Raw genomic sequence first — 17,738 nt, 5'->3', positions numbered from 1 at the left:
GACTGGTAGACCATTTCCCCCAATCGGTCCCTTCCCTGTATGCCTCCATATTATCTCAGATTTGGAGAAATTTGTATGTTGAAGACTCATGAGTTTTACCAACTCATTTTATTGAGTTAATGGGGGACTCAGGAGGCATTTTAGTCATTCATTCATTTACTCACTCATTCATGCCTCATTCCAAAAATAGATCTGAAGTGGTATCAAAACAATTAGATTCAGTTCTTGACTGGTCCAAATATGGAAAATTGATTTAATCTTTCTACGTAGAGTTATGTAGAATTCAATCTGCAAATATCACTCTGTACTCCTATACCTTTTGTGAATCGAAAAAAAGCCAAAGGCTTCTAATCTCATGGATCTCCTAATAGCGTCACTTATTATCCTAATAATAGCTGACATTTTTAGTTCTTAGTAGGTGGCATACCCTGTCCAAGTACTTTACATGCCTTATTTCATGTGATTATAGCCAACGAAAGTGTTCAAACTCCTAACCACTAGCCTATTCCGCTAATTTGAGCCTCAGTTTCTCCCAGTTAAATGGAATGGGTTTATTTAACCTCCTTGGGCAAGCAAGACGAATTCTATTATTAATTGTAACAATAATAAAGAGATGATTGCATTAACATTTTAATCATGCTTTTCAGTTCTCAATGTACTTTTCATACAGAAACTGACCTCAATTTCTGTAAATTTAATTTTCTGACTGCCAGCCCTTTTGGGCACCATACATTGATACCCTCAAGCTGACGCATGACCATTTAAGGCTATTGCTAATGGTGCTGCTTACCAGCTAATAGTTATAAACATTGTCATTAAATATTGTATCTGAACAGTGAGGTTTTGAATTTAATAATACAGTTGACCCTTGAACAGTGCAAGGGTTAGGGGGCCGACCCTCTGTGCAGTTGAAAATCTGAGTATAACTTAGTCTGCCCTCCGTATCCAAGGATGCAACCAGCCACGGATGGTGTAGTACTATAGTATTTACTGTTGAAAATAGTAAGTGGACCCGCACAGTTCAAACCCGTTGTTCAAGGGTCAAGTGTATTTTTAATCTCTCCAAGAGTGGAAACTCCCTTTATTTGAAAGAGTTGGTTATTCACTTTCCATGTATTTAACTTTAGTACTTGATTGGCACTTATTTTGATAATAGGAGAATGCCTGAACATTATCTCAATTCCTCTTACTCCAAATGCTATGAGGTAGGTATTATTTATATTCTCATTTTCAAGTGAAAATTGAGGCTCAAAGAGGTTAAGTAAATTGTCCAATGTAGTTAAGCAGAGGGCTGAAATTCAGATTCTTGGAATCCAGTTTCACTTTTTCTTTCAACCTACACCATCAAATAAGGTAGCCACTAACCACATATGACTGTTTAAATTTAATTTTAATTAATTAAAACTAAATAAAATGTAAAGTTTAGATCCTCACTTGCACTAGCCACATTTCAAGCGCTCAGTAGTCACAGGTGGCTAGTGGCTACCTTATTTGGACACTGCAGATACAGAATATTCCATCATTGCAGAAAGTTCTATTGGATAATTGCTGCTTTAAGCCATAATGTCTCTTTTAGATATGTTGACACATTTCCTCAGAATATATTGCGGTTCTGTCACAAGTTATAAGGATTTAAAATTTTCCTGTGAAATCTCATTCATGTGAAGTTTCTTCATTTGCATAGCACCAAGTTAACTTTGATCTGCAAATTAATAATATAGATAAGAGTCAAGGAGGCATTAAACACACTTCAGAGACCAAAGTTTTTAAGCACCATCAGATAACTCCAGAAGCACTCATTTAGATGTAAGCAATTGATATGATAATTACACATCATTTTTATTTATTCATTAAAACCGGGATCCCCTAAATTGCCCTGGTAGGAAATAATGTGGTTAGCCTAGTTCTTTCTGGCAGCGCTTCTGCTATTCCTAAATTCTATGTAAAATCATTTTATACTACTGATTTACCTTCCTCTCTTCCTTTGGTAAGTCAGTAGCATAAAATACTTTCACGCTGAAAAGTTCTTTTAAAATTATACTATGATTTTTTAAATTAATATTTATTTATTTATTTATTTATTTGTCTGCGTCAGGTCTTAGTTGAGGCACATGGGATCTTTGTTGCAGCATGCGGGATCTTTTGTTGCTGCACGCAGGCTCTTCGTTGCAGCTCGCAGGCTTCTCTCTAGTTGTGACGCACAGGCTCTAGAGCACGCAGGCTCGGTAGTTGCGGCTTGCACGCTTAGTTGCTCCATGGCATGTGGGATCTTAGTTCCCTGACCAGGGATCGAACCCACGTATCCTGCATTGGAAGGCAGATTCTTAACCACTGGTCCACCAGGGAAGTCCCTCATGCTGAAATTTTTACTAGCTCAAGATCTAGTTCCAAAGCCCTTGCTTCTTCCACTATATCCCAGGTCTTCCTGGCGGGAGTGCTCCTGTGGGCCCCTCACAGAGGTTGGCACATAGTAGGGGTTCCATGAAAATCTGTTGATTGGTAGACAAAGACAGTTCTTTCAGGATGCCACCCATTGGAGTAGACTCTGATTTTCTACAAAGAATTCATGGATCAAAAAGAAAACGCTCTCCTTTCTTCTTTTTCCTTTACCAGTCTTTGCTGCAAAGCCTTCATGATGAGATAAGGGCTTCCTGTTTGTGAGGAAGATGTTTTCTGGGCACTCGGGTGGGAGTGGGGAGTGCTGAAAGAGATGTATCTAAAAGAGATATTATGGAAATTTCCCTGGTGGTCCAGTGGCTAAGACTCCGTGCTCCCAATGCAGGGAATCTGGGTTTAATCCTTGGTCAGGGAACTAGATCCCACATGTTGCAACTAAGAGTTTGCATGCCACAACTAAAGATCCTGCACGTGGCAACGAAGATCCCATGTGCTGCAACTAAGACCCGGTGCAACCAAATAAATAAATTAAATAAAATAAAATAAATTAAAGAGACATTATGGCTTAAAGCAGCGTTATCCAATAGAACTTTCTGCAATGATGGAATATTCTGTATCTGCAGTGTCCAAATAAGGGGTGGGGGTGGGGAGTGCTATCCAGCCTGAGGACTTGGGAATGAAATCTGCCAGCTTCTTCAGAAGGGACAGCTGCCTTCCCACAGCACCAGTCATGGGTTGGGTCCATCAGTCCCTAAATATTATGTTGAGCACATTTGCCAGGTACAGGTTCTAGGTAACAGGAGAGAGAAGAGAATTTCGATTTCTTTAGAGAAGAATGGCACTTGCATTCCTAAATCTTTAGCTAAGGTGGTTTCTTATAACTTGCTTTGTTTGATCATACCAAACTTCAATGCCTTTTTTAGCAAAAATAAAACTCAATTCCTCAATTTAGCAGTAAGTTTCAAAGAATATGACTTGTCAATTCCTTATGTTCTCTAAAGGAAATTTATAGTGCATAGGCCATAAGAGAAGAAAGAAAAATTAACAGAAACAATATAAGTGTATGTTGACTATTTAGTCTTTATTTGGAGGAAATTAAACAATTAGAACCCTCCAAATTTCTGAAGTTTAGATATCTGAGCATTTTTTCCCCTGCCACTTGTGGGAGCCAATCTCTGGTTCAGGAAAGGCTAGAAAGAGATCTCTTTGTCATGAAGTCATTGCCAGCTCCTGTATAATATCTGTGGCAGAGTCAGGACCATTTAAAAACTTAATAAATGTGCCAAAAAGAAAACCACCACAACTATCTGAGCATTTTTTAAAGCCACTTAAAGGGAAAGTAGATATTACATTTTTACTTTTTGTTCCAAAAAGCAATTAGGCCTTTTTCTTCTCATTCCTCTGTAATTCCTGCACATGAATCCTAATATTACAGGAACAGGCATTTATTTGCACAGCCTTCAGCTAACTCAACAGTCTTTGTCTCCTTTGGAAACTGTATGGGAGATTGATCCAAGGTCACATGTCCTCTGAAACCAATTAGCAGGTGTGTCATCACTACCATAGGCTGCTCAGCTGATGGTTCTTAGTCTGAAAATTGACAGGTGGAGCACATGCTCCATTCCCGATACAACTGAATCCAAGCCTCTAGAAGACACTAATGTCTCTGCCTAAACTGTAGAGCCTCACCCACTGTGGTCCTCTAAAGCAAGCCTTGACCATCAAGCATCTGAGAACTCTCACAGGTTCACAAAAATGGCTCAATTAGCATGCAAAAAGATGGGAATAAGAGGCTGGACTTGGGACTGTGTGAAACCTGGGGTTCCCTTGGTCTTTCCAGTGCTGGGAACTATGGGGAGAAAAGGCATCTTACTGGTTTCTCTTATTTTTGTCCTTTATTCTAAGGGACTTGGAGCCAACTCTCAAATACCATGAAGTAAAGAGTATACAAGAACTGGCATAAAATTAATCTTGCCCCATTCTCACAATGAGCCCTCATTATGTGAAAACATACTCTTTATTTCAATCTCACCCCAGGTATTAGGACATTTGAAAAGTTCTCTTTGTCTTTCCATGAACTACAAATCCTCTCTCTCTCCCTCTCTTTCTTCCTCTCTCTCTCTCTCTCTCTCTCTCTCACACACACACACACACACACACACACACACACACACGCAGAAGGAGAAAAGGAATTTCAAAAATTGGAAAGTATTGGAAAGTATGGCCCAGGACAAAAAGGAAAAATACCTGTTTCAAATCTGTTTTCCTCATTCCTTAAGACAGAAATAAAAAGTACAGAAGCATGTAAATTATAACTCTTTTGAAAGCAAAGACCAGTATGATTAGAATTTTTAACAGTACCATCATATTTACAAAAAATTAATCTTTAAGAGTTTGCCCTACATATATATTTTTTACTCTATATATTCTTTGAGAGTGAAGACTATCACATTCACCTTAGATACTTGGCTCCTGACATACTGTAGATGCTTAGTAAATGTTTGTTGAATGAGTGAAAGGAGTTTAAATCGCTGTTTATTCTATATCCTCTTTGCCCAGGAAGAGTCCTGAGTTTATCCATCTAAGGTCATCTCTAAGGTCATCTAGGAGAGCGAATGAGTTTCATCCCAGCCTTTGAGACACAGATCAGTGTTGGGTGAACCAACTTCAATTTGATTCCAAAAGCAGAAACTAACACACCATTGTAAAGTAATTATACTCCAATAAAGATGTTAAAAAATTTTTGACTCCAGCCTCTGAATTCATATTATCATTAACACCAGCAACAAAGATGTGATCACTGTTTACAAGGCTCTCCACCTCAAATCCTGCCAGACTCCTAGGGTTGCTACAGGTTTGTGATATCTGAAGGCCAGGTGGGACCTGCTTAGAGAGATGGCAGACTCACCCTCTACAACTCTTCCTCAGCTTCCCCAGAGATGGGCAGAGCTGGATCAGCCTCCAAGAGAGATGGGTAAGACTTGAACACAAATCTGTCCCATAAATTCTTTTCCATGTGACTACCACTCTTTTTCTTTTTTGTTTTTTCGGCTGCGTGCGGCATGCGGAATCTTAGTTCCCCGACCAGAGATCGAATCCATGCCCCCTGCAGTGGAAGCCCGGAGTCTTAACCACTGAACCACCAGGGAGGCTTCTCATTGCAGTGGCTTCTCTTGCTGCGGAGCACGGGGTCTAGGCGCTCGGGCTTCAGTAGTTGTGGCGCATGGGCTCAGTAGTTGTGGAGCACGGGCTTAGTTGCTCCGCGGCATGTAGGACCTTCCCGGACCAGGACCCCGTGTCCCCTGCATTGGCAGGCGGATTCTTAACCACTGCGCCACCAGGGAAGTCTAATAAGAGTTTTGAAAAAAAATAATAAGAGTTTTGTAGGGCTTTCTCCATTATACAAGGTAGCGGAGAGTTATAATCACCAGGGAGTATAGAATTCTTCTTATCCTATACAATGCAGACCAGTAGGTCAATTCATTGAAAAATAAAATGGTTATAAGGGAAACATGTTTTAAAAAAATGATAACTACATACATTAAACATTATATTTAAATTTAAAATAAATATTATAATTTGTCAATCCTTTAATTGGTCCACTGATTAGAGTTCTGTGTTTTCTTTTTCATTAGGCATACATATATGCAATGTCTCTGATTTCCAAATTTTATTAATTCTAAATGAAGTGAAAACTCAAGATAGTTTCAAAATACTCTGAGTATAGAATCCTAGATTTGGGGGTGTTTTGTCCCCTATCTTTTATAGTCTTGTTTGCACCTAATTCAACAGCAATTTTAAAAAGTCACATGACTGTATCTTTTCTTTCTAAAACAATTTAGTTTCTTTTAAAAAAACTTGTTTCCCATAATTTTATCAATTTACATAACAGTTAATTAAATTATATCGTTACAATCACAAGTAAAATGGGCATAAACAGATTTGGGGAAAAGTTCAGTTAACTCTTGGAAAACTTATGACTCAACTGGTGGGAGCAAAAGTATCCAGGCATTCCCAAGAGTAGCTTACCTACTTACTCTGAAGCATTCAGAGTGCTCTTAGGACTCTTAGGGGAAACGGAGAGCATTGACTAATTCTGCAGGTTGCTTAACTTTGAGGTTATTTAAGAGAATAGCTACCGTTACTTTTTGGGCATAAAATGTTAATATATTAGTAATCAGAGCAGGAAAGAAATCGTTTTGTCTTCCATGCCTCAGGTGTACTGCCTTATTTAATGAGCACCTACTGTGGAGTAGGCACTCAGCAGATTGAAAGACATTCTTTTACAGATATAATTCACATTTTAAAGTATGTAAGTCGGGCTTCCCTGTTGGTGCAGTGGTTAAGAATACCCCTGCCAATGCAGGGGACACAGGGTCGATCCCTGGTCTGGGAAGATTCCACATGCCGCGGAGCAGCTAAGCCCGTGAGCCACAATTACTGAGCCTACACTCTAGAGCCCGCGAGCCACAACTACTGAAGCCCACGTGCCTAGAGCCCATGCTCCACAACAAGAGAAGCCACCACAATGAGAAGCCCGTGCACCACAACAAAGAGTAGACCCTGCTCACCACAACTAGAGAAAGCCCGCGCGCAGCAACAAAGAGCCAACGCAGCCAAAAATAAAATAAATAAATAAATAAAAAATAAAGTATATGTCAAGCTGTACACCTGAAACTAACACAACATTGTAAATCTACTGTACTCCAATAAAATTTTAAAAAATAAAGTATATATGTCAATTTTTTTAGTATATTCACAGGGTTATGTAAGCATCAACACAATTTAATTTTAGAACACTTTCATCATCCCCCAAAAGAAATTCCATACTCATTAGCAGTCACTTTCTGTTCCCTCCTAATATCCCCAGCACAAGGCAGCCATTCATCTACTTTCTGTCCTATGGATTTACCTATTCTGGAAATTTCATATAAATGAAATCATACAATATGTGGTTTTTTGTGTGTGTCTGACTTCTTTCACTTAGCATATGTTTTCTTTTTTTAAATTTATTTTATTATATTTTATTTTTCGCTGCATTGGGTCTTTGTTGCTGCACGCGGGCTTTCTCTATGTGCGGCGAGCAGGGGCTATTCTTTGCTGCGTTGCGCAGCTTCTCATTGTGGTGGCTTCTCTTGTTGCAGAGCATGGGCTCTAGGCAGGTGGGCTTCAGTAATTGTGGCGCATGGGCTTAGTAGTTGTGGCTCACGGGGTCTAGAGGGCAGGCTCTGTTGTTGTGGTGCCTGGGCTTAGCTGCTCCGCAGCATGTGGGATCTTCCCAGACTAGGGATCGACCCCGTGTCCCCTGCATTGGCAGGTGGATTCTTAACCACTGCACCACCAGGGAAGTCCCATTAGCAACTGTTTTCAAGGTTCAGTCATGTTGTAGCATGTATCGGTACTCCATTCTGTTTTTGTGGCCAAATAATATTCCACTGTATGGATATACAACCATTTGTTTCTCTATTCATCAGTCAATGGACATTTGGGTTGTTTTCACTTCTTGGTTATTGTGAATAATGCTGCTATGACATTCGAGTACAAGTTTTTTTGTGGACATGTTTTCAATTCTCTTGGGTATATACCTAGGAGTGGAATTGCTAGCTCAAATGGTAACTCTACTTTTAACTTTTTGAGGAACTTTCAATCTGTTTTCCAAAGAGGCTGCACCATTTTACATTCCCACCAGCAATGTGTGAGGGTTCCAATTTCTCCATATACTCACCAATACTTGTTATTTTCCGTTAAGAAAATTATAGCCATTATAGTGGGTGTGAAGTGGTATCTCACTGTGGTTTTGATTTGCATTTCCCTATTGGCTAATGATGTTGAGCATTTTTTAATGTGCTCATTAGCCATTTGTATATCTTCTTTGGAGAAATGTCTACTCAAAGTCTTTGCCCATTTTGAATTGTACTATACCTCTCAAAGACCCATCTTTGCCCTAAAACAAGGTCTCTCAACTTTGGCATTTTTGACGTTTGGGGATGGATAATTCTTTGTTGTGTGTGGTTTTCCTGTGCATTTTAGGATGTATAGCACCATCCCTGGTCTCTACCCACCAGATGCCAGTAGCACCCTCCAACGTGTGACAATCAAAACAGACACTGAAAAATCACCTTGGGGTGGGGGGGCACAAAATCTCTCCTAAGCAAGAACCACTACTGTAAAGGATCCTTCTGTGCATCTAAGAAACACATGGAAACATAACTCAGTTTTAGTGGAGTGGTGGAGGCAGAAGTCAGTCTGAGTGAGTTGAGGATGCTGTGAGAAAGTGGACAGACCCTTGGGATATGAACTGATCTTCCCAAGTCTGGTTGGTGAATTAATTGACAAAATGAGACATAGGTATCAAGGTTACAGATGAGGATTAGGTCACATGATGAGATCAATAATAATTCAATATAATAACACAAAATGAGTTATAAGACTGTATATGAAAGTATCAAAAATGTGGTATATCTAGAACTGCTTATAGGATTTCTGAGACAGGGAATTTACTGGGAGCTGGTCTCTGGGGCCGAGTGTCGTCCCTTGACCCTCCTAGGCATGAAGCTCAAATGACTGTTAAGTGGCCTTTCAGTGTTAAACAGCTGTCAGCTTCATTTCTCATGTTAGTCTCATCTCTTGGTGGTGATGTGGACACATCTGTCTCAGACATAGATGGTTGGATTGTAAGGAACATTACCCACTAAGCTAGCTTTTTCAGTAGGGAGGAATGCAAAGGGCTGTTTAATAGAAGCCACAGAAAGCTGAAAAGCAGGCCTTAGCAAGGACAGGAACTAGGGCAGCTTGAGAAGCTCTCAGGAGGGGTCGTCTGTGGACATATTTACTCTGCTGCTCTGCCCACAGCTCAGCTCCTGACCCACTTAGTGTCCACCTTTTTTTTTTTGGCTGCTCAGTGTGGCATGCGGGATCTTAGACCAGGGATTGAACCTGAGCCCCCTGCAGTGGAAGTGCAGAGTCTTAACCACTGGACCACCGGGGAAGTCCCCAATCTCCACCTCTTAGTTCTAATTCCTGAAAGAGGGAATCTGAGGATCTCGGAAACCACTGAGTAGGCCATGGCTTGGCTCTCTTAATTGGGTGTCCTAACCCAGTTCCCTGGGCTGTGGAGTGGGGCAGTTTTCATAGAACACATGGGGTGGGGTGAGGGGGAAATCAAGAAATAGGAACCACATCATAGATGCTTAAGCCATTCCACCACGTGTACAGATTTTCCCCCACTTTTTACCTTAACCATTTTTATTCCACTCTTCGCTCCCCACACCCCAACACACAACACATCTCACAGAAGCAGCCTTACCATTGTTTGCCAGTTGAATACACAGTTACCACCATTTACCTGACTCTTTCCTTCAGTGCCTGTGGTACTATGGTCTTGACCTCAAGTATCCTGACTTTAGAAGGGATGGAGGGGAGAGAGGAATTACCCATCATGTTTTCTATTTAATAATGACATGCTAGGCACGTGTCATCTAAACCTAGCTGGGCAATATTTTTTTAATTAATTTATTTTTTAAAATTTATTTTATTTTTGGCTGCATTGGGTCTTCGTTGCTGCGCGTGGGCTTTTCTCTGGTTGCGGCGAGCGGGGGCTACTCTTCGTTGCGGTGCACGGGCTTCTCATTGTGGTGGCTTCTCTTGTTGCGGAGCACAGGCTCTAGGTTCACGGGCTTCAGTAGTTGTGGCACGTGGGCTCAGTAGTTGCGGCTCGCGGGCTCTAGAGCGCAGGCTCAGTAGTTGTGGCACACGGGCTTAGTTGCTCCACGGCATGTGGGATCTTCCCAGGCCAGGGATCGAACCTGTGTCCCCTGCATTGGCAGGCGATTCTTAACCACTGCGCCACCAGGGAAGCCCCCTTAGCTGGGCAATTTTTTGTGTGTGTGTGGTACGTGGGCCTCTCACTGTTGTGGCCTCTCCCGTTGCGGAGCACAGGCACTGGACACGCAGGCTCAGCGGCCATGGCTCACGGGTCCAGCCGCTCCGCGGCATGTGGGATCTTCCCGGACTGGAGCACGAACCCGTGTCCCCTGCATCGGCAGGCGGACTCTCAACCACTGCGCCACCAGGTAAGCCCAGCTGGGCAATTTTAACAAGAGAAATATATCTGTTTGGGGAGCAGTGTCTGAAACCTCTTCATCCCAATCCTCCCCCATTGGCATAACAGTTGGGAAAAAAGACTACCAAGCTGTTGGGAGATGGTACATCCTTCCCAGTAGTTAACGAAGTGATGCTCTGCCTTCACAGTGTATTAATTAAAAAGGTAATCAGTGCATGCTTCAAGTTTGCTGTTTGAAACTCAACAGCAAAAAAATCAGAACACTACTCAGATTTTTTTCTCATAAAGAAATGAATAACAAATTAGGGCCACAGAGATAGAGTAATCACATTTTGAATGATTTCTCCTGAGCATGCCTTTAATAACCTGTATGCATCGGGTAAGAAGAACAAAGAAAGGCAAAGTTAATTATCTAGGAAAAGCTTCATCTAGGAGTTTTAGTCACATTAGCCCAGGGTTTCTCAGCCTTGGTACTACTGGTATTTGGGGCCAGATAATTCTTTATTGCGGGGAGCAATCCTGCGCCTGTAGTAGGATATTTAGCAGCATCCCTGGTCTCTAACCAGTAGATGCCAGTAGCACCCCTCTACCCAGGTTGTGACAACCAAAAATGTCTCTAGACATTGTTAAATATCCCCTGTGGGGCTAAATCACCCTGGATTGAAAACTACTGAGTTAACTACACACGTTTCTTCTCACCCCTCATTCCCTGGATCCCTCCAGGGTTTGCTGTTTTAAACCCTTGGAACCAAACGTACCAGGCCATCTACATTTTCCAGGGAGTAATATGAAAAGAAGTTGACTGGGTCAAAATTTCTTGTCCAGATGACAAGAAGGGCTCCTTGTGTTTCTGTATTGAAAAGTAGCAGACAAAAAGAACAAAGGAAGAAAGTCTAATAAAGGTATTTATTTAAGGCACTCAGCTAAACACATATTTATTCCATACAAAATCCTCAGGGACATCATTAGCCTTATTTTATTGGTGAGGAAACTGAGGCTGAAAGATGCCGAGTAATTTGCTGAAGAACACACAGTTTGTAATTTAGCAGTGGAGCCAGAAGTCTGACGGCAAACTTTGTGCATTTATACACATTGCCTCAGTATAGGCATTTAAAGTGCTAGACAGCTAAGAAAGCAGTGACCAATTTTTATCTTTTCAAAAAATACTTTTATTATGGAGAGATTCAAACACATGCAAAATTAGACAAAACAGTTCCTTCCCATTTGTGCTGTTCATGTACGCATCACCTAGCGTCAACAATGATCAACTCATGACCAATAATATTGTTTCATCTAGAGCTTTTCAACATTGCCATTATGGACATTTTGGGCTGGATAATTATTTGTTACATGTGTCCAGTCCACACACAAGACAAAGCAAGACCCTAGCCAAGGTCTGACTGATTTGACTGGTAAAAGTACATTGAGTTGCTTTTGGTTTCAGACAGTTTTTTTTTTTTTAAATTTTTGGCTGCGTTGGGTTTATTGCTGCTCGCGGGCTTTGCCTGGTTGCGGTGCGTGGGCTTCTCATTGCAGTGGCTTCTCTTGTTGAGGAGCATGGGCTCTAGGCACGTGGGCTTCAGTAGTTGTAGCACGTGGGCTCAGTAGTTGTGGCACAAGAGCTCTAGAGCGCAGGCTCAGTAGTTGTGGTGCACAGACTTAGTTGCTCCGCGGCATGTGAGATCTTCCTGGGCCAGGGTTCGAACCCATGTCTCCTGCATTAGCAGGCGGATTCTTAACCACTGCGCCACCAGGGAAGCCCCCAGTTTATTACTTGCGTAGACGTGAAAGAAATGTAGCCAGCTTCCTGTAGTCCTTGTCGCACATATCGAAAAGGACAACATGGAAACAAAAGAGGCCAGATGACCTCAACTCCCATTGATGAGGAGCCCATTGTAAATGGCAACTAACTGGTTTTCTACTCTTCAGCTCTACAGTGAGGAGGGCAGGGCAGGAAGCCCCATAGTCAATAGAACCGAGAAGGCATTAGAAACTCTCATGACAGCCTCTCAGAGGACGTAGGGAGGGAGTGGGAGATGGGCTCAGAGCGGCTCCTAACAGGCCTCCCATCTCTCATGTTCCAGGAAGATCACAGGGCATTCTGCCAACACTCAGATGAGCTGCAGTTCAAGTCTTTACCGGTGTGAACTACATGGAGAGGTTCAAGGTCATCAGGGTGCCAGGGCAGAGCTATTCGCCCACAGTGGAGGGCTGTTCCTGTGCATTGTAGGATGTTTAGCAGCATCCATGGCCTCCACCCACTACATGCCTGGAGCACCACCCCGCGCGATGCGACAACCAAAAATGTCTCCAGACATCCTAAATGTACCTTGGGGGGCAAAATTGCACCCAGTTGAGAACTACTCATCTAGAGTCCTATCCACTCCTCACACCCACATGATATATTTCATCTGCAAATACTTTAGTGTATATTTCTAAAATAAAGCTTTTTAAAACATGAACACAATATCATTTTCATACCTAAACAAATTTATAATGATTCTTTTATAGCATCCAGAAACTGTTCAGATTTCTAGTTGTTTCATAAACCTTGTAATTTTTTTTACAGTGTTTTGAATTAGGATCCTAATAATATAGTCTATATTTCAATTGATTTCTATGTCTTCTAGATATGGTTTCTTTCAATTTTTTTTTTTTTTTCTGCAAAAAGCTTTATTGTTTCCATTTGGTCCAAGGCTTGGGAGAGAGCTCCAGGGTGGTTAAAAAGCTGCCTAGTGGCTGCAGATCGGGGCTTCAAGCAGAAGCCCTGACGCCAGAGGGGCTCCTCAAAGGCCACTGGGCTCCGGACGCTCCTACTCGCGCTGGAGGGCGAGCCTTTCGACGAGGGCCTCGCCCAGCCCCCCCTGGGGACCAGCCGGCCTGCGGAGGTTGGTCAGGTGGGATGAGTTCCCACCTTCTGGATGAGTTTCACCTGCTCATCTAGGAGGCGGCTCTCCGGGAAGTCACAGAGGCGGGGTTCTGCGCGGGCAGAGCCCAGGGCGTGCAGGTCTATAAGGGCCTGGTTCAGGTTCTCCGCGAGCACGACGGCTTCCACAGCGTCCTGGGTTTCACCCCACTCATCCTGAGACGCTTCCGCACGTCCTGGAAGAGGGCGCGGCTGCCGCGCTGCTTTTGCATTTTCAAGAGGCGCTGGGCGTCCTCACGCTTCCCCTCGGACACTTCGCGGAAAAAGTGGCCCAGGCCCTCCAGAGCCGTGTCGTGGTGGTGGAAATAGGAGCCCAGAGAGAGGTAGGTGCGGGAGGCCGGCAGATGCATGTTGACCAGTAGGTTGACGGCCGCCTCCACCTCGGTGGAATCATTCTGACGAATCTGGGAGCTCGTGGTGGATCGGTAATACGGAGTTAAGCTCAAAATATGGTGTTGGCGGTCCCGGTGGCTGAGGACAGCTGAGCGGCTGGTTCCAAAGGTTGCGAGTGGAACACAGGTTGGAGGTGGTCGGAGGTGGGAGCAAGGGGCGCCCCTGGGTCTGTTCTGTCCACACACTGCTGTAGCAGGAGACGGAGCCGCGGGAGTGCCCAGCGCACTGCCTCTTTCAATTTTTTGATTGTACAAACTGGGTTTGTCCTATAGAGCGCCCCACAATCTAGATTTTGTTGATTGCATCCCTGTGCCGTTAGCATACTCCTTTATCCCTTCTGTATTTCCCGTAAATTGGTCTTGGATCAAGAGGTGTGGTCACAGCCAGGTTCTATTTACTTGGCAAACTACTTCATAGGTGGTGCATGTACCTCTATCAGGAGCATATAACATTTGGGATTGTGTTTTTGTCATGTTAGCAGCTGTTGATGCTCAATGTCTAGATCCAGTCATTCACTTGGCATTATAATATATGGCTAGTCTCATTCATTGCTTTTTTCATTACCTTCTTCATTACTCATTCTACAATGATACACTTCTCCTTCCTTATTATTTGGTCACCCAGAGGTACAGTTTGTAGAGGAAAGGTAAGATACATGCTTAATTCTTTCCCTCCAGTTCCCAGTTTTCAAAATAATGCATTTGTTCCCTTGAATTTTCCAATGCAGACAACTGAGGTTTTGGGTTTGTTTGGGACTTTTTTTTTTTTGGTAGTATTAGGAACTCATGGATTTAAACGTACTTGGTGGATTTCAATCCATTGCAGTTCTTACCCTTTGGATGCTTCCCTTTTCATCTTTGGTTGGCAGGAGTCTCTCCAAGTTGGTTCCTGAGTCTTTTCGATAATTTCTATCCTTTTAAAAAAGGATAATAGAACTTACATGTTCACATGTGTATTTTTTAAATGATTTTTGAAAATTAACTTATTTTTGGCTGCATTGTGTCTTCATTGTGGTGCACGGGCTTCTCACTGTGCTGGCTTATCTTGTTTCGGAGCATGGGCTCTAGGCATGTGGGCTTCAGTAGTTGTGGCTTGTGGGCTCTAGAGCACAGGCTGAGTAGTTGTGGCGCACAGGCTTAGTTGCTCCGCGGCATGTGGGATCTTTCTGAACCAGGGCTCGAACCCGTATCTCCTAGTATTGGCAGGCGGATTCTTAACCACTGTGCCACCAGGAAAGTCCCTCACATGTGTATTTTTATCTTCACAGTTTGACCCTACAACAGTGTTACTTAAAATGTGGGCCTCAGGCAATACCTGTGAGCTGATGCAACATCAAATTGACTCGCCCTACCCAGGCCTACTGAATTAGAGTCTCTGGGAATGGGGCTCAGCAAACTAGTTTAACAAGTTCTCCAGGTGATTCTTATGCACATTAAAGTTTGAGGACATATGCTCTACAAGAATTGACTTCAGGGTAGGACAGGAATAAAGACACAGATGTAGAGAATGGACTTGAGGACATGGGGAGGGGGAAGGGCAAGCTGGGACGAAGTGAGAGAGTGGCATGGACATATATATACTACCAAATGTCAAATAGATAGCTAGTGGGAAGCAGCCGCATAGCACAGGGAGATCAGCTCGGTGCTTTGTGACCACCTAGAGGCGTGGGATAAGGAGGGTGGGAGGGAGACGCAAGAGGGAGGAGATTTGGGGATATATGTATAGCTGATTCACTTTGTTATACAGCAGAAACTAGCACAACATTGTAAAGCAATTATACTCCAATAAAGGTGTTAAAAAAACATTGACTTCAGAGCCTAGCTTTGGGTCACCTTCCTCGCTTAAGATCCCTAGCCCTTCAGGAATTTTTTGCAAGAGTAAACCACCCCTCTGTTCTTATGGGATATCATCAGAGGGCACAGTCATCATTGAGGGTTATTGATTGATAGTTTGATAGGTGAATGATGATTCTGGTTAATACGTCTTTGGATCCAAAAATTCCAATATAATTGCTTTTCATAAGTGGCCTTATAAAGTTGCCACGATGAAAATTTCAAAAGAATTACTCCAAAAATGTTTTGAGCAATGGTGGTGTTATATGTGCTAGGGACTGCCATGGTTTAATGCTAATGGTTTTGCTCCTATTAAGTTCTTATGGTTGAATGGTGTGGTGAGGTTATCCAGACTATTTTGCAGAAATAAAGGATTATTTTTCTTTGAAAGTGCTTATTCCATGCTTGCTTAGTTGCTTACTCAAGAGCATTTATTCTTGTAGCAAAGATGGGCTTCTGTGGAAGCACACTGACTGTATATAGTTATTCTCAAGCACCCTTAGTGAATCAGTCATTCAACATAGCCTGTCATCCGGCACATAAGTAGACTAGGTTTAAAATGATTGCTTTTAGACATAATGGTTTTCACATAGTCAGCTTCGTGGGACACATACACTAATAGGGCTTATTTCTTTCAATGTAAACAAAATAGAGATTCTTGGAAAAAAGAGAGCCTAATAGCTTTGGGGTCAAGACCCATGTCTTAGTAAAGTCTCTCACCATATCTCCTTCACCATAGGGGTTCTCAACTCTTCTTTTTGGTTTTGTAGTTTTAAAAGTTCTGATACTGTTCCCAAAGCCAATTAGGCCAGAATATCTAGAGAGTGGGAATGTAGCCTCAGGGGGTTTGAAAGGCCCGCCACCGCCAGGTGATTCTAATCTGAGAACCTTGTGGAGTGAGAACCTTGTGGAGTGAAGCAGAGACAATGAGAAACTTTATTAAGACATGAACTTATACCCCTAAAGTGTTAGGCTCTCCTTTTTCAAGAATAAGATATCTGATATACTTGGGGGCCTTTGGAAAGATCAATTCTCACCAGCACTACCTGATATCATTCAGAGATTTACATTTCACTCACAGAGAAGATAACCTGCGGAGTCTACTTCTGCTTGTATGATGGAGGAAGAGCCCATCTGATGCTACTTTTTGGAAGATTTATTAGAGGATGTGAAGACAACTTGAATGAGTGTTTCAAGATGACATCCTCCATTGGTACCTACTGAATGAGTCAAATATGAGATTTATAGGGGCTTAATAAAAGGTTTTACCTAGCTAGGTTGTATTATTTAATGTCAAACTAAATGAAAAGCTTTCGACAAGAAGGCTCTCCAAAGAGAGCAAGCCAAGCAGGGTATGGGAAATGAGCTCCAGAGGCAACATATGATGAGCAGGGGCTTTGAAGTCCAACAGACCTGAGTTTGAAACTCAGCTCTGCCATTGACCAGCTCCATGACTTTGGGTAAATTACTTAACCTCTCTAATCACGGATTCTTTTCTGCAAACCTGGCATAATGCCTGTGCTTTACACAGAGTAGGGTTTCACAAATTACGAAGTATTAAAATTACAGAGAATGTATTGTTCGAATATCTGGAGATGAGATACCAGGTCCAGCTCATGCTAAGGAAGGTGTGGTATTCAGAATAATGCCCCCCCCACAAATATGTCCACATCCTAATTCCCAGAACCTGGGAAATATGTTGCTTTACATGGCAAAAGGGATGCTACAGACGTAATTAGGTTCAAGATCTTGCAATGGGAGTGAGTATCCTGGATTACCCAGGTGGGCTCAGTGTCATCACAAGGGTCTTTTCAAGAGAAAGAGGCAGGCAGGAGCGTTAGAGAAGATACGACTCCTGAAGCAGAGGCTGGAGTGGTGCAATTGCTGTTCTTGAGATGGAAGGAAGAGGGTTGTGAGCCACGCAATGCAGGCAGCTCTAGCAGCTGGAAAAAGCCTCCTCTAGAGGCTCCAGAAGAAATGCAGTCTTGCTGATACATTGGTTTTAGTCCACTGAGATCCCTTTCATACTTCTGACCTCCAGAACTTTAAGATAATAAATGTGTGTTATTTTAAGCCACTACGTTTGAGGTAAATTGTTACAGCAGCAATAGGAAACTAATACAGAAGA

The 17,738-nt window shown here is 42.6% G+C and overlaps 1 non-coding gene and 1 pseudogene across 1 annotated transcript; both read right to left on the bottom strand.

The window, feature by feature from the left end:
* Positions 1 to 3,554: 3,554 nt before the first annotated feature.
* Positions 3,555 to 3,702, bottom strand: LOC114906662. The gene has a single exon (XR_003796479.1). It is a non-coding gene; the product is annotated as a small nucleolar RNA SNORA12 (small nucleolar RNA).
* Positions 3,703 to 13,272: 9,570 nt separating this feature from the next.
* LOC114905747 lies at positions 13,273 to 14,358 on the bottom strand (annotated as a pseudogene).
* Between the last annotated feature and the right edge of the window lie 3,380 nt (positions 14,359 to 17,738).

Source organism: Monodon monoceros, unplaced genomic scaffold (genome assembly GCF_005190385.1).
Source record: "Monodon monoceros isolate NGI ecotype Baffin Bay Population unplaced genomic scaffold, NGI_Narwhal_1 Super_Scaffold_22, whole genome shotgun sequence".
NCBI lineage: Eukaryota > Metazoa > Chordata > Mammalia > Artiodactyla > Monodontidae > Monodon > Monodon monoceros.
The sequence above is the reverse complement of the archived record's forward strand: the minus strand, read 5'-3'. Positions and strand labels throughout refer to the sequence as shown.